Below are 17,880 nucleotides of genomic sequence, written 5' to 3' on the forward strand. Positions count from 1 at the left end.
ATCTCTAAACCAACTGTACGGCACCCTCACTCTCACATCCTATTTTAAGTCAACTAACAGATCTGCTACTATACTTGCCACCATTTTTCCATCTTGTTCACAGCAAATTCATTTTCCTAATTACATTGGACCTAATCTCTTTCCTGCATGGAACACTTGATGACTTCCTCATTCAACTTGAAGAAACTCTAGGCTCCTCGCCATGGTGTATAAAACCTCATCAGCCCAGCCACTGCCCTCCTCTTCAGCTCCAGTTCCCTGTCTCCCTTGTTCAGCATAGCTTGATCTACTGGCCTTAGACTCTCTCAAGTATATTGAACTTAGTCCCCACCCCTTCGAATCTGTCAAATGTATGGTTTTCTCCCCACATTCAGACCTTAATTATGTCTTGTGTCGATCTATAACACTTCACCCATTTTATCTTTTCCATGGTTGTACTTGCAATAAATATAAAAGCTCCATAAGGACAAGGATTCATTTGATTCATCCTCTGATCTGTTCTCACAAACTAGAACAGTTACTGGAATAGAGTATATATTAGTAAATATTAAGTATCTGCATAAGTAAATAGTTGAGTGCTCATTCAAAAGAATCTCCATTTTCAAATACTACATGTGAGTGTGCTATGAGAATTAGTACTCCTGGAAGGCACTATTTTGAAAAAACAAACAAGTTATGTCTTTGAAAGAAATATTTCAGATCACTCTGTGATAAGATTTGTACCTCAAAGTAAAAGAATGACTTGTCATGGTTAGACAATATAGGTCATTCATCTTTCATTCCCACTGGATTAAGATCTAAAAGTCTGATTTCATCACCCTGAGATCCTTAGACTAAACTGTATGAGTTATTTCCTTTCTCCTGACAATTGATAAACAGAAACTTCTAATCAATTCTCACCATCATTTACTCAATATTTCATCTTTAGAAACCTGTCTGTTTCATCTTGGTGCAGTTACAGCTCCACTCTGTGGAAAAATAAGGAAGACAAGCAATATAATGCACGTTTGTTTCCCGCATGGCCACTGAGAAAACTTCGGAAGCTATGAAGAAGAAATTATAGTATGTAAAAATGTCAGAATAATTAAGTGTATTTTATTCTTATTTAGATTAGATACGGTAATCTCCAAAAATTAAATATGAATCAAGGTCCATTAAGTATTTTATGACTGATTTGTTCTCTTTCTCATCTTCCCACCTTTTTCCATAGAAGCCTTGAAACTGTTTTGCAATTTTCTCTCTTAAGCAGTTCATCTTTGTCAGGAGATACTGTGATTTGTCTAAAAGTCACAAATGCAAAACAAAGAATTCATTCTGGTCAGACCCAGAAATTAGACAATTAAAAGCAAATGATTTTCTGTATCTAGATGTGGAGAAATTCAGCCACGAAAACTAACAGAGGCAGCACTATCTTTTCTAAAAATAAAAAGAATATTTTTCAGTAAATACTATCTCTTGACCCTTGCCTATGGAAAAAGACTCTTTTTGAAGCTGCCAATAGTGATATGCAATAAGGAATCAAGATCTCATCAATGTGCAACTGGCCTCAACTAAGAGATCAGATGCAGAATTGAGTCAATGATCTCTCCTAGAAAAGCCAGAAATACAATCTTAACATTTTTAAAGATTTAACACATTGCAGTTCTAGGAACAACTCCACAGCTTCACCTCTTTACTATCGAAGACTCGAAAACCATCTCAGACCCAGTTTCAACATAATACTGATGGAAACAATACTATTCTTTTCTTCTCTAGCCCCCATCAGTTGAATTTGAGCTGCACTGCATACTGGGTTGCTCACTGGACTAGCTCATTAGAAAGCTTCAACACCTAATCAGTGAAATTAGGAACTAAGCAAAGTTTCTCTTTGGTGACCCCAGATAAATCCTTTATCTCCTCTCTCCCTCAAGTTTCTGGCCCTCTTTAGCCCTTAAATTCTCTTCCTATCAAAATGGCCTCAAAGCAAGAAATCCAAATTACTTAGCTCTAAAATAAATGTCTTCTAGAAGCATCAAGGATGACCTTTCTCAAGGAGAAAAAGGAACAAATAAGAATAAGAGCTTTGAAATACACTATGTTTTCAAGAACAAGAGAACACGTAGGGAAACTGGGGAAGTCTTCTCTGAACCTGTGAAACTACTGCACAGGAACTACCTGCTTTGCCTACACAGTGCCTGTCAATTCAGTTAAGTTTTAAAAATAGACTCTTCCCTCCAGGAGTTCATAGTTCACATATGTGAACAATTAATTTTCCATTCATGGGATAATTACACGAATATTCAGAGGGCTGACAGTACAAAAAGGGGAAAACTGTACAGAGGAGGCAACAACTGTGAACTTGGTTCTGAATGAGTAAGAATTTGACAATAAATTTATTAAAGGCCACTGTAAGCAACAGGGTCAAAATAAACAATGCAAGGTGGAATAAAAGGGCTTATGTTAGTAGTATGGATTCTGATTCACCTTTCCCCTCCAGAAGATTCTATCTTAGGTATTATGAACTTTGCTGTTTAGAACAGATACATGTATTGAGAATATTACTGATATTCAGTGTGTGAGAGAGAATGATAAGATACACCCAACTTCAAAACAATTTACAGTCAAATGGGTTTAGACAGAATTGTATGGAAATAATGCAGGATCACTCAAAATAAAATTCAGGAAATCCCTGAGTCTACTAGCATTCTCTCTCAGGCTGCCAGCAGTGGTCTGTGCCTGGTCCAGCCTTCACTCAGCTACTGGGACGTGGGTCAGTTATCACTAGGAGCTTTGCTGCTGCTGTGCATGTTAACAGTTGTCCTTCCTTCTATGACTAGATCACCCTCCTGGTCCTCTGGGCTGAGAGTCTGAGCTCACTAGGAAGCCTTGGCCCTTCTGGATAGCCATCTACAGAGCTAGTTACTTTGGACAATTATAAACAGTAAATATTTTCTTAAGGCTGACAATTTCTAATATGTGGGTAAATATTCCCCAAAACTTCCAGTGCTGGGGCAACTACGTTTCCATGAGAAAAAAAAAATGCCTCTTCTTTCTATCTTTTAAAATATTACAGCCAAGATTTGAATTAGCAACTACCTTTTTTTTTTCTTCAGTGTGGAAATATAGATGACCTACACTAAGGGCCTTTCTTTTTGAGGCAAGTATCTAGGTCTAGTCTTGTATCCCCACCTATGTAGTTATTCACTTGTATAAAATGAATACATTGAAACAGGTTAAAAGTAGTCTCAGTTAACACTTGAGATTTTTATTATATGGACAAATGTAAATGGGACATTTTGTAGCTTAGAATCACAGAAGCAGACTCAAAAAGATCTCAAAGACCATTTCATCTAATTTATTATTTTATTATTAAGGGAATTCATTTTGTTCCATTCACTCATGCAAAACTAGACAGGATTCACCTCAGGCCGATGCTAATCTCAGTGACTCCCAAAGTGTGGTCCTAGAAGGAGCACCATCAGCATCACCTAGACCTTGAACCTTCTAAAAAAATGTTTTTTTAATTGCTGAGTGTTCTGCCACTGAGCTGCATCCTCACCCCCTTTTAGTTTTTATTTTGAGGCAAGCTCTCACTAAGTTGCTCAGGAGGAAGTTGAATTGCAATCTTTCTGCCTCAGCCTCCCAAAGTTAAAATTGAAAATTCTGGAATCCCATACCAGATGGACTGCATCAGAAACTACAGAGGTAGGTCCCAGGAACCTGCACTTTAAGAAGTCCTCTCATTAACTGTAGCACATCCAAAAGTTTGAGAATTACTGCTCTGTACCCTATTTATGGTGTGTATTAGACAGGGCTATTTAGTTTAACTGGATTAAACAAAAAAGGGACTGTTGGCCCATGCAAGTAAGAAGACAGGGGAGTAACACTTCCAGAATAATCTGTGGAAAACATATTTTGTCACTAGCTTCACGCTTCTCTACCAACTCTACGCTCCTGTTAAGAGTTCAACAAACTTTGATCCCAGGCTACCTATCTGGCCCTATACCCACTGCTCTCCACAGGCCCCTCAGCTGGGGCCTCTGCAGTCTTCTCCTATGCCTTAATCATACCATGCCCACTTCTCCTTTTTCATTACACCCATGATGTTCCATTTGACTGCCACACTTTCCAGCCCCTAACCCCATCAAAAAGTTTGCCCAGGCCAGGGATTTAGCTCAGCGGTGCCACCACCTACGTCACAAGTGCAAAATCCTGAGTTTGATCCTCAGTACGCCCCCACCAAAAAAAAAAAAAAGTTTGCCCAGACTTTCCGAACAGGTTCAAGTTCTACTGCTTGTATGGAAAATCCTTTGGTCGAACCCTCTCATAAAAAATTCTCATGAATTCCTTTAGCATAAAGTGCCTAACCCATATAATGTAGCCTTTAATTACATTTGTCTTAGGGGCTGGTTTTTGTTGTTATTGTTTAAATCTGTATTAATTTAAGGAAGTGAAGATAGGGCTAAGGATTTAGAAGGATTTTATGTAACCCAATAGCAGTATGATTAGTTAAACCTCAACAGGTTTGAAAGGTCTTACGGGTTACACAAGAGAACTTGTTTCTCACATTCCAACATTGATGGACATACCTTGTCTCCTTACCCTTCAATCAATCACCTGATTGGTGAATCTAAAAGCTACACATTTAGGGCAGCCCGGTCCTCTCTTCTCTTTGGGGAGGGGGGTCAGAGCAGGTAAAATCAAGGGTGGGGCTGCACTTAGATTAGACACGTATGTTTATTCCTAAATTGAAGTTACTAAATCTCTTGTTGCAGTAAGACTAAATTTCTCTAAACAGCTTAATCACTAACAATGTGAACATTTTATTTCAATTTGCCTGACTTAATTATCTGTCAACTGGCTTAGACTTCAGGAGAGGAAGGAGGTAGTATTAATAGTCACACTAAAATTTAAATAAAAGACAGCTATCCAATGTTCTTCTATCCAAGCTGCATATTCATGATTCCTACCAATCCACTTAAATTCATCCCTGCATGAAAACTAACTTTTTAACTTGAGCTTCTGACTCAAGTAATTTGGACATTTAAATGGAACTGATGTTACTGTTAGTAATAGAGATTGCTAATTTTCCTCTAAATTTATTTGCCTCCTTTTTGGTAAAAGAATATCCAAATTTTAGGTAGGCAAATGGCAACCAAAATTTAAAAATACACTTCTTGCTTTGATGTGCTCATGTGTTTAAATTCTGACAAATGGGAGTTAAGTGGAAGAGCTGTGCACAACTTCTGGAAGACATCCTAAAAAGGGAAGGAATTTGCTCTTTTCTTCTCAATATTTTCTTTCTATTGGTTAAAGCACAGCTTTCAGGTCTGAAGCTAGAGCAGCCATCCTGGGTCATGAAATAGAAGCAGAAGTGTATTAGAATTGATTCTTAAGGGGTTGAGAGAGCAGACCATTAAACATTTGGGAATTTGGGAATTTTGCAAGCTGGTTATGAAACCATTATAGCTTGTAAGTGGCCATGGTAGGATTATTTCCACCATGGAAATTAGGCAAATACTAATTTGCACACACACACATACCCCTTTCAGAGCACCAGTTTACCATCGTATCACTACATGTTGAAGATGGCAGAGCAATAAGACAGAATGGGCCTGAGTGCCAGCTAACCATAATATGGCTTGCAATACAAGCTTGGGCTGCCTATATTTATGAGAGAAAATGAATTTCCATTTCAATTTCACTTTTTACTTTTTTTCCTTCAAAGCCAAAAATAATCCTGATACTCATTTAGGGTACTAGGTTCAACTCAACACCACATGAGTATAGTTTCTGGGTAATTAGGAAACTAAAAAAGAAAGTCTAACTAACTTCATTTAGGTCAGGTGTCCACATTCCTGGCATAACGTGTGGGACCAAAGATGTAGGTTCCATGGTACAAACCTGGCCACCTAAACCCATTTTTTGTGGCAAGGACTGAGGAAGAAGACATGGCCAAGTAGAGCAGGTACTGCAAATTAATTCACTATAGTACCATCCAATAGATATGCACATCTAGTGCCATTCCTTTTTGTATCTATTCCTTTAAGCATATTTGTTTGAATCATTTTCCAAAAATACTTTATAAATCAGTTTGTATGTATTTTTCCTGTAACTGCTAAATACAGATTTTCTCTTCAGCACCGAGTGCTATAGATGGCACTATATTTAGTGTCTTAGCCACTAAGGGCTCTACCATGCTAACCTAAGTGTCTTGTTAACTCTGTATGGTCTCTCTCCACATAGTCTATTTATTTTTGTTCTAGCAAACAGTTCTGACCAATAATAGCTGGCAAAAGTTGTTTAAATGATGGTGCTGCACCTGCTAAAAGGAACAAGAGTATCACAGGAAAACTTCAAATGCCTGTTGTATTCTACCTGTAGCACCTTCAAGGAAATGAAAGTGTTCCTTACATATGAGAGACTAGTAAAAGCCCTTGGATTTTATGAAAGGTCTTCTAAACACACATCACTGCATACAGGGAGAATTAATCAATGTGATATAGCTGGAGGCATATCATGATTTCAGAGGATCTGAAGAGACCTGAAAAGCTATTGCAAATGAAATAAAAGTAGAAATGCATTTCCAGTCAGCTTTGTCATAATGACTAAACTCTTCATTCAATTTGGGTGTCTAAATTCAAGTACATGACCAAAAATTCCATCTATTTAAAATGCAGGTGGCTTAAGAACATGCATGTGCACACATGCGTGCAAAACACTGCACTTCTTCTCTTGGAGTTTGGGGTAAAGCACCTGGTTGGTGGGCTTACTATAAGGAAGCAGGTACTATTTGTACCAAGTGAGAAAGAAGGCCTAGAAAAGGGAAAAAGATTTAGATCTCATAGAGAGACTGGAAGTGACATAGGAGAAAGCAACATTCTTCTCATAGCTAAGAGCTAAGCCTATTAAAGACAGCAGCTGCTTGTAGGATAACTAATTGCAGAAATCTAATCTCTACTCCCTACTGTAAGGCAAGGACAGTGTTTAAAATAAGTCACAGTCACTGGTTGGGTAGCCCAATCTGGCAGTGTTACAAAAAAGTTCAAGAGTAAAAAATCCTAGTAATTTTCCCCCAAGAATAGGATTGGGTATTTCACAGTTAGGAAAAGCAACATGATTAGAATGAAAAATTTGGAAGGAAACTGAATGAACCAAAGATCCCCTCCTCAATTTTTATTCCCCTAAACTACTCTTCTAGGGCCCTGCTTTCTTCTGCTGTGCCTTAAGAAACATGTTTTTCCTAACGGACCTGGGTTGCCCTCCATTGGCCAGATAAAGTTCTTAACTTTCACTGTTCACCAAGATCCTTATTTCTAGATCAACTGAATCTAATAAAAAAATGCTTAGAATGGCTAATTCACTCTTTCTGGGGTGTAAACACTAGAAATTGCCAGGGAAGTAGTATAGCTAAGAATAAAACTCTCCCTCATATTCTACGTTTGAAGAATTTACAAAACTAGGGGACTGACATCATGCAGGCATTGGAGACTGACAATTCAACAGATCCACTTCTCTGATGAAAGAGGAAGAGTTGGACAAAATACCTCTTGAAGGAAAGCATTTTACAGAGTGACAACTATACCTCCCATTGTAAAATAAGATTGAGACTAAAGCTGGATGGTTCATGCTTGTAATTCTAGCACTCTTGGGAGACTGAGGCAAGAAGATTGCAAATCCAAGCCCAGTGTGGGGAACTTAGTGACTTAGAAAGACCCTGTCTAAAAAGGGTTGGAGAAAAATGAGACTGAACAATGTTGTCTTCTAACACCACAACTAACCTGAGGGCCGGTAATCAACTCTGGTCTGAAAGCTGCAAAATCACTGAACTAAGTAGCAGGTGATCCTGGGGAGACTGGAAGAAGTGGCACAGAGATCCGAAAATAGGAGGAAGTGGCAGAAAGCAAGCTTCATTGGTCTTCTTTGGAGTACCAAGAATAAAACTTTCCCTTAGCTTTGACAGACTCCAAAGAAGGTGGCTGAACTAAGCCACTCTGCTTTCCCATTGAGCAGTGCTCTAGGATGTGAGCAAGAATAGAGTGATCTCTACCTACAGCAGTGATGGTGAGCCTTTTAGTGCTTTCAGTGATAATAAACAGCCTACTGTGGCGCATGTCATAGGTTCGCCACCACTGAAGAGCCTGGCCAGAGGTGGTCTGTACAGCCCACTGAAGAAGCACCACCTGCATCTAAGGAAAGGATAATATTCAGACTCCTACCACAGAGAATCAACCAAAGAATATTAGTGTTGGCCAGACCAGCAGCCACACCTATACAGACAAGTGTGAGTACAAGGCAATCTCCCTAGAAGCAATATAAGAGGTAGGATTCACCACAGGATAACTATGGGAAAGGGAGTTATCAGGTGAGAGAACAGACCAGACCTCCACCCTAGTCTTGGTGGGGGGTGGAAGGGACATCTTTGAATCAAAAATGATTTTAAACTTTTAAAATGAACTCTACTTAGTCTTAAGATTTTGATGGGAATGTTTAAAAAAACTGAGAGTGACATAAGTTACAAACTGGTCTGAGACATCACTAAGGGAGCTTATAATCCAGCAGGCAAAGCGTTTTGACAGAGCACAATTGGTAGCATTTATGGGAAAAATTATAACCTTTCATGTTTACACCCTAATACAAGGATTCTCACAAATCTGTTTATACATGTTAATGCTTGCAGTTCTTCAGTGTGAGCATTCCCTGTCATAACACATTTATATTTCCAAGGAGATTTTTATGGAAACAAAAAGTGGAGCAGAGTGGGAGAGTGCAGTCGTTGCTGTGTAAGAGGTAACAGTAAGTCTCCATCAAGAGCCAGACATGCCTCAGGGTAATAGGTAAAAAAAAATAATTTAAAACAGGGGCTTCACATTACCATTCTACGTATGGACCAACCAAATCATGTTCATGATGTGAAATTCTTCTATTTGTCACAAGACTGTTGGGGTAATGATGGGGTGCAGGACCTCACAATATAGTTCACGCTACCCACAAACTCCTAATCCTTCTGCTTTACCCTCCCAAGTGCTGTGATTACAGGCTATGCCCAGCTATGGTGTGGATTTGATCTGATCTGATAGTAGTCCTTATAATTGTGGGTTACAAGTAAATTCAAATATAACCAAATTAAAAATTTTACTGTAAATCAAGAATGAGACTAGTAATTTGAAGTTAAACTGTAGGTATTCTCCCATTTTCTGTAATGAAAAATAACTCCATGAAGTTCCAGGATGCACCAAACTCAGATATAGGACCCGATAATTCAACACTGAAAGATGGACCACAAATAGCTATATAGTTTTCTGACTTTATCAATTATGTTCACTGAAACTTAAATATTATTATAAGTAACTCAAATCCAAGACTTACAGCCAAATTAATTTCACATATCTATAGTTTGCCACACAATCAACCACCTTTCCTAGAGGTCCCCTTGTCCAGGTGGACAAGACTGGGAGGATTCCAGAGCAGTGTGGGCTAGGGCACCAATTCCTTAGGTAATTAAGATTAGAGGTGTTTTTGAAGACTCCCCCTCCCACCCTCTGGGCAAAAACTCTTTCAATGGGTCTGAAATGTAGTTCCTGAAATTCTCAGCATTCCTGCCATTCCCTTAGGCTGAGAATGCTCTCTAAACAGTCTTGCCCTCAGGCACCTGAGGAACTGAGCCTCCTTCTGTGGGAAGCTAGCTGAAAGTTAAGTGTCAAAGGCAGTGTGAAAGGCCTGAAAGAAACACAAAGAAGGGTGCAAGTTGCAAGCCCAGGAAGGTCCACAGAAGCTGACCAAGGTTCCAGGACTCTCACTGTGGTGACTCTCACCAAGAACGGGATGGGAAGGGAGCGGGGAGGCTGGGGCAAAATTGTATAGGCTGGAAAAGAATGTAGGGCCCTAGCACACATCCTAAATAAAGATTTTTTAGCTAGAATAATTTGTTGGAAATCAGGGGTGGGTGTGGGGTGTGTTTTCACTGAAATCTCAAAAGCCAGCTCAGAAAGACCAGCTATTAGAAATTCAGTCATTACACTAGCAAGAAACCTCTTTTCCCTTTCTCCTTCCTTCTTTCCCTTGCCTTCCTCTCTTTCTTTGTTCTCTCTCAAAGACTGGGAGATTGGATACACTGGAGAACTGAACTACACAGGCCCCGCACTTAAAACCACAGACGAACCACTAGAGGGCAATGTCATCACTGATCCCTTAAATGCTCCTGATTTCCTTTGTTTCAAGACTCTTCCTTCAATTCTCATTCTCTCTCTCTCCCTCCTTTTTTTTTTTTTTTTTTTTTTTTGGTATTGGGGATCAAACTAGGGACCTTGCACTTGCAAGGCAGGCGGCAGAACCACTGAACCAAATCCCCAGCCCTCAATTCTCATTGTAAATAAGTGAACTTAGGGTGAACACACCTAGATGTGCATCACAGCAATACATGGCATGGACTGCAACAAAGCTCCTGGTAAAACTGGAATAATTTTAACTGTTGTGTAGCACAATTTAGAATCCACAATTTAAACCTGCATTTCTGCCTGAATTTTGGAATTTCTCTCAAATGCTACACCAAAAAGTAACCTTGCAAAGAAATACAGAGTTAAATAATCCAGCACACACTATTTGTACAAGATTCTGTTTCTGTTTCCGTATTTAAATTAGTATTTGGTTTGGTCAAAAGCAGGATGTCCAGCTGGACAAAAGCTGTCAGTCAATTAGTCATATACACAAACCATGGGGACAGAGAGCTGCGTGTTTCTCTTGGCTTAAGGCACTGTGGTATGAACTGGAGCCAGCGAATGTGATCTAGTTGGTGTACTGAGGAAAGCAAAGTTTCTAGAAGCCTTGGGCTTTGGGGGCAGAATTTCCCTTCCTATGAGTTCAGCTTATGGCTCCTTAGGCAGAGACAGCACAGGTGCAGACTAGCATCTGATTTTGGTGAGATTAGTATTTCAAGAAACCTTGTAAATCAGCTGACTGACTGGAGACCAAAGTGAAATTGGAAATGAGGAAGTATTAAAGGGAAAGAATAAAACAGGCTTTTTATAGACTAGGATTTTTCTGCCCTAGCACTGGAGCTGTATTTCTTCAAACAACTGATATTTGCTAATATCAAGTTTACCCACAGTTTATCAGCAGAGACAGATAAGGTGAGGAAAATATTTGTAGGCAGATTTCTGGAATTTTCCTACAGTGCTGAAATACCATCCAGAGTTCAAACGGACCATATGTGGACAATGATAACTATGTTTCTTTTATCTTGTATTTTCACCACTTTATAATAACATTAACTCTTTACACAAGGTCAGTATTATTTACCTAAGGCTTTCCCAAAGGTCTCTCTTCTTTTCTATCCTCTCCCTTCAAAGCGTCAGGTGCATATACAGTGGACCCTCAAGTTACAACCAGAATGACATATGAACAACTTTGGTTAATTAGATTAATGGAAGATTCATCTGCCTTTTGATATCTATAGCATGTACCCAGGTAAATGTCCAGATCTCAGCTGTATTGACTTACAACTAAACAGCCTTTGGGAATTAATGGAGTCTGTAAGTGAAGGGTCCATTATGTTTCAAATGGAAAAAATAGGAGAGGAAATGTTTACTGAAACCAGTCAGGTGGGTATTGTAGCTCAGCAAAAGTGCATTATTAGGGGGAAGATGTAGCAGAAAACCGTTCACAAACTTTAACGATTACAGTTCAATAGCAGATTCGCAGGGCTGAGTTAACAATGTTTCACAGCAGGAAAAAGTACAGAAAAACAAGCAAGAACAAAAGTGTGGCAGAGAAGGTGCACAACAAGCAGAAGCAAATGCTATGGAAGGTGACCTGACTAGGTGGAATGTTAACAAAGGGCGGTGCCAGCTCTGGCCCTCACTCACCTACTCACAACCTCAGGAACTTCCAAGGTGGTCTTTTCTCTTAATGCCACTCTGGTTATAGGGTTGTGCCCCAAGAAATAGAGGATTAAGCACTTCTTCTCTTCCAGATCACCTCTACAAATAAAAGATTGGCACCCTGGGACAAATAAAAACAAAAAGCTATAAAATAAAGGTTAAACACTTATATGAGATCCCATTTCTAACTTGGCTAAATAGAGTTGTTTCAGTACAAGACAACTTGGCTTCAATCTGTATTATTCTGAATGTATAATTGATGTGGCCCATCTGTTTCCAGTAAAGGAACTTTTGTTTTGCTTTTTTCTTCTCCACTTTCATTCAAAATGAATGGCTTTCTCATTAGGCAATGTTCACATGCTCTCAGAAAATGTGTTTGGAATAGAAAGACTCCCAGAATCACAGATTTAAATACCAGCAGAGTTGAGTATGTTCTCCTCCATTTTGAGTTAGTTAAATGAGGACTCATGCCAACCTCCGTACAGAGAACTTCTCAGTAAGACCATTATAGCCAGGAAACCATATACTTAGTATGGTTATTAAAATCCTATAGCACTCAGGTGAAAGGTGTTGTGGACTAGCAGCTAGAACATCTTTTTCTATTGCAAGTCCTGGATTTATAGAAGCAAAGCAACTAGGAGAGCTTTAAGTCTTCTCACCCATTCTACAGATATTTATTGAGTGCCTGTAACAATGTCTTGGGTAATAAAGTATAGAAATGACTAAGATCTAGTATAGCCCTTGCCATTACAAAGCTTAGAATTATAGAAGAAACAAACCAGTAAAAAAAGCAATTCTAACCTATTAGAGTGGTTATCATCAAAAAAGGAAAAAGAAAATAAAGAATAAAGGAAATAAGAATAAAGGAAAGTGTCAGTGTCTACAGAAAACAATTAGAATGCTAACACATTATTAGTGTGAATGAAAAATAAGGGGGCTGCTTATTAAGGGTACAGATATAGTACACTGTAACCCAGCAATTCCATTCTCTGGTGTCCACCTAAGAGAAGTGGAAACAATGTATACTCAAGTTTTCTCAGAAGTATTACTCACTGCCAGATGTGGTAATCCCAGCACTCCAGAGGCTGAGGCACAAAGACTGCTGAGAGTTAGAGGAGAGCCTAGGCTACATAGTAAGTTCAAGGCCAGTCTGAACTAGTAAGTGAAACTGTCTCAAAAAAAGAGTCTTATTCATAATAGTCAAAAAGTGGAGTGGGACATGGTAATGCATGACTGTAATTCCAGTACTTGGGAGGCTGAGGCAGGAAGATTGCCACAAGTTCAAGGCCAGCCTGAACTACATAGCGAGACTCTGTCTCAAAAAAACAAAACAATAACAAAGGACCCCAAAGTGGAAACAACCCAGATGTCCATCAAATGGATAAATAAAATGTGGTACACAAACATTATAGAATACCACTTAGCTATAAAAATAATTAAGTATTGACACGTTACAACATGGATGAGCCTTTAAAACATTATGCTTAATGAAAGGGGCCAGGCAAAAGATACATATCATATGATTCTGTGTATATGAAGTTAATAGGCCGAGCAAATCCACAGAGACAGAAGGTAGATTAGCAGTTGTCAGGGAATTGGGAAAGCAATACCAGGGGGCAGTCAACAGATGTGTCATGTTTCTTAAGGGGCAATGAAAATGTTCTGAAATTATATATTGGTGATGGTTGCACAATCCTTGGAACGTACTCAAAACTACTAAGTTGTATACATTTAAAAGTGACTTTTATGGTGTGTGACGTGTATCTTAGCAAAACAAGGTAATAACAGTATGACTGTTGAATTAGAACATCATTCTACACATTTGGCATGTAGAACCTAGGTTTGAAGAGGTTCTTAAAAGAACTGACTTTAGCAGAGAGTATTAAAAATGAGTGGGAGTGGGAGGGACAAAGGATGGATCAACGCTAAACAAGTAGCAGAACACAGCAGCACTGAGGGGAAGCTCACAGTGCACTGGGGAAACAGGAAGTAGACTCTGTAGGCTGAAACAGCATTTGCCTCAAGCAATGGATAGAGGAGCTAGCAAGCTATGTCAAAGAGTTTGGACTTTATCCTAACAACAGGAAACCCTTGGAAGAATTAATGGATATGAGTGAGATCTGAGTTGTTTTTCAGAAATGCTGTTCTAAACAGTGTGGAGAGAGGACTGGAGGTGGAGCAAAGATGGACATTTTGTGATTTGTTAGATTATTGAACTGATTCAGAAGTGACCAAATAGGGACGACTAGAAAGCTTGCTTCCAAGCTCCCTGTAATGCTCTGCCAACCACAGCATCATCAGGCTCCCCTGTGAAGCAAGACATGGTTTCTGTAGGAGGTGGTGGTGATGCTTTTTGGTCCACGCACTGTACTCAATCCTTTCTAGGCTGGAGTTTCCTTTTCAGATCATCATGACTATAAGATCCTCACCGTTTGCCACAGGAAGATTATATTCTATAAGGCATATGGAACTGATGCTGAGCAGTCAAACATCCCAGTATCTCCTGTAGTTGGGAAGCTGTGGTGGTAGGGTCATGAGTTCTAGGACAGCCTGGGCTACACAGAGTCCTTGTCTCAAGAAAAAAAAAAAAAAAAAAAGCACACTTAAGGGACAGAAACATTTACGTTCATATTTCAACCATAATTTTCAAGCTTAATAACCACAATCTGTAATAGTTACCTCAAATGTGAAATAAGGAAGTCAATATACATTTCAATTCTATGCTGGGGATTACATGTGATTATGTATATAAAAAGCCTTGTATGAGGCCTGCCATGTAGTTGCTCAATAGTTTCTGTAGCATGCAGACTCTGTAGGATCATAATTCTGTAGTTGCAACCAGAATACCTCAATGCAAGCATGACTACGAAGGTGAGTAAACTAGGCCTTAGGATTGGTGAGATAGGAACTTCACTGTCATCCCAGAAACAGGAGTTTGCCACTTGCAAATATGTCACTTGCATTCATAGTTCCTTAAATATCATTTCAAAGTACAATGTATTTAAATTAATTCCTTAAAAGAAAACTGATTTGAGAGCTTCTTAGACAACCCATCAAAACAACCTTGTTTACTGTCAAGCAGGGAGGCCAAAGTTCCAGGTAAAGTCTCTCCTTTCTAGAACTCAGCATAACCCTAAGGCAGCAGACCATAAATATAGTGTGAGGCAATGAACAAATGGAATGTTGTCTGCAATAATGTGGAAAGAGAAAAGCAGTTCATGTAAACACAGAAAGCCATTTAAAGAAACTCATTTTACATATTACTTAGCGCTTTCTAGGTATAACCTTCTTGAGGATTTTGGGCAGAAAATGATACATTTTAAACACAGGCAAAGATATAAAGTACCAAAATGTTTTAAATTTCTATTTAAATTAGCACTAAAGCCTATATCCTTATTCTTTTAGTACTTTGCAAGTTCCTAGTGATTTAATAACCCCCCAGACCCTGATAAAGATTTCATACACACATTTTCTTTTATGTATTTTTAAATGTTTCTTCTTTCTCCTCTATATTATGAAGTAAAATTTATCACTAAAGAAACATTGAATCTTAGGCTAATCACTGCAATGGATTTCAGGAAGCACAAGGTGGCAGAAGTACCCTAAAAATGCTGCTGCAAATAAACCTAGGAAAACTTTAAACATCATGGAAACTCCAAAAAAATTATTTATATTTTACAAAAATAACACAATTCTTTTCCATAATAATAACAAATATATAGACAGTTTGGAAAATATGACAGGAAAGTCCAGGAAAGAGAAATATACATACATATAAATACACATATATCTCCTTTCTATAATGATTAGTTCTGATTATAGTACTCATGTAACTTTTATCCTCTTAAAAGAAAAGCTTAGTGGGGGGGAACTTTTCAAACTTATCAAACATCTCTGTTTTACAAATATTTAAGGCATCTGTGCATGTAATATTATGAGTGTTAATAGAATGTTGGCTTATTTGATCTAGGCATTTTCCTATTAATAATGATTAAAATTACATAATATCAATTACACCTGAGCCAGTATTTTTACATTCTATTTCAAATCAAAAACAAAACCAGCTGTCTGAACTAGAACTGAACTTTTACTCCAAAACAGAATAAAATGGTTTCCCTTTGTTTGAATATCATTTTAAGATCTTTGTAATTTCAATAAATATTACAAAATATATTACTTTTGAACTGGCCTGTAAGTACTTGGACCTTCATTTTGTTATTTTTCAAACATATCTACAGTGTATTACATAAATTTTGGGGTTTTTGTTGGGATTTTTTGTTTTGTTTTGCTTTTTGGTGCTGGGAATCAAACTTGGGAACTTGTATTTGCAAGGCATGCTGCGGCACCACTTAGATAAAGTGCATAAAATTTTATATGAAGAAAATATTACAGAAAATAAGACTTTTCCTCATTGAGTTTATTGGTACATTTTAGGTATACAGTACAGTTACATTCATCATTGGGATCTTGTACCTCTACATGACAGGTCTTGGTTCTCATTCTTTCCCCTTGTCCCTGCCCTCCAAGAAATACTGAAAGTATTGCTGCAGCAATCAAAAGTTACTTATTCAAGAGAATACTGCCACTAAATTTGCTCCTGAAAAATTAACCAACACCGTAATTCACTTGCTAATTTAGAATCATTAACATAAATGTTATAAATAACTGTATGAAATAGCCATCTTCTTTAGACAGATAAAAGCTATTATTATTCCTCTTCTAGCATGGGCTCAGGAAAGTAAGGACTTTACAGATACTACACAAGTAGGAGACAAGAGCATTAAGGAACTGTGTAAACTAGTGGTAAAATTACATAGTATTGCTCCATGTTTTTGTGACTTTCATACTGGTATTTCACAAGTCAAAATATGCTAAATTAAATGTGATGACTCTCATATCTTTTAACTGAAAACTAAATTTACTCTTTTACATGTGACTTTCAAGAGGGGAAATTGAACGTTCGTTCAGGAAAATGTTACTACTACATTCCAGAAACTCCTGAAAGATTAGTCTTGAACCTCCTTTTTAAGAACTTACTAGGTAATCACAGGGAACTTCCTTAAAGGAACAATGTCACTCATGATTGCCTAATCAGAACTCTAAATTAAAGGCTATAGTTCTGACAGCTTTACTTACTCTTGTCCTGGCTTCTTCCTTCCCCAGCAGCTTTGAAGTATGTTATTCAAGCGCTCTCAGTCCCACACATTACAAATTGCAAATAGCTGAAAGTGGAGGGGTCAGCTTAAATAATTAGTGTATTACATTACTGCACTTTCTCAACATTTCTTCTTCTTAGGGCTGCATTAGAAACTCAAGACCAATTTGACTATAAACTCAGCATCAGAACCTTTTTATTTTTCTTTCTTAGTTGATAAGGTTTCCCAGAAACTGGGCTTTTCCACTTTCAGAACCCTGGAAAAGATTTAAAACATGAACTATATTAAGCAACATGCCTTGTCTGGGAGCTTCCATATTTTAAAAGCCTGGAGATCCTAGCTTGGGAAAGCTAGAAAAATAAACACCAACTATGATGACCGGAGAAATTAAATTCCTTTGTTGAGTCTTGTCCTCAAACTCCTAATAAAAATAATTTAAGTTTGGCCTTCAGAACTGTTCTTTACAAAAACTACTTATCATTATACAATAGTTTCCTATTTTTGTTTGTTTTTCTTCTATTCTTTCCCACATAGATTAAACCAAAGGAAGATTAGCCAAACCTAATTTGATTCTAATCCAAGCCACACACTCTCTGGATTCCATTCCAAATCAAGTTTAATTTACTTACTTCCTTGGGTCCCAACTGAATGACCTACTGGAATCTATGAAAGGGGTCAAAGAATAAGACTCCAGGCCAAAAAAAAAAAAAAAAAAAAAAGAAAAAAAAAAAAAAAAAAAAAAAAAGCGAAAATATAAGCAAGCCTGGAAACCACCAGCCCAAAAAACATAACCTAGAGATGATGTTTTTGTTGGGGAATTCAAATGTAAAACATCAAATCTTCTAATGAGAAAAGTAACAAACAGA

The 17,880-nt window shown here is 38.0% G+C and overlaps 1 long non-coding RNA gene across 1 annotated transcript in view; it reads right to left on the minus strand.

Moving 5' to 3' along the window:
- Window positions 1-17,237, minus strand: part of LOC104873050 — a 62,630-nt gene extending 45,393 nt beyond the window's left edge. The window contains exons 1-3 of the long non-coding RNA XR_783349.2: window positions 16,995-17,237; window positions 14,288-14,430; window positions 11,844-11,979 (exon numbers count right to left, since the gene is read on the minus strand). This is a non-coding gene — a long non-coding RNA (uncharacterized LOC104873050). The remainder of the gene's footprint in view (window positions 1-11,843; window positions 11,980-14,287; window positions 14,431-16,994) is intronic.
- Between the last annotated feature and the right edge of the window lie 643 nt (window positions 17,238-17,880).

Source organism: Fukomys damarensis, unplaced genomic scaffold (genome assembly GCF_012274545.1).
Source record: "Fukomys damarensis isolate Sample0158 unplaced genomic scaffold, DMR_v1.0_HiC HiC_scaffold_15, whole genome shotgun sequence".
In the NCBI taxonomy this organism is placed as follows: domain Eukaryota; kingdom Metazoa; phylum Chordata; class Mammalia; order Rodentia; family Bathyergidae; genus Fukomys; species Fukomys damarensis.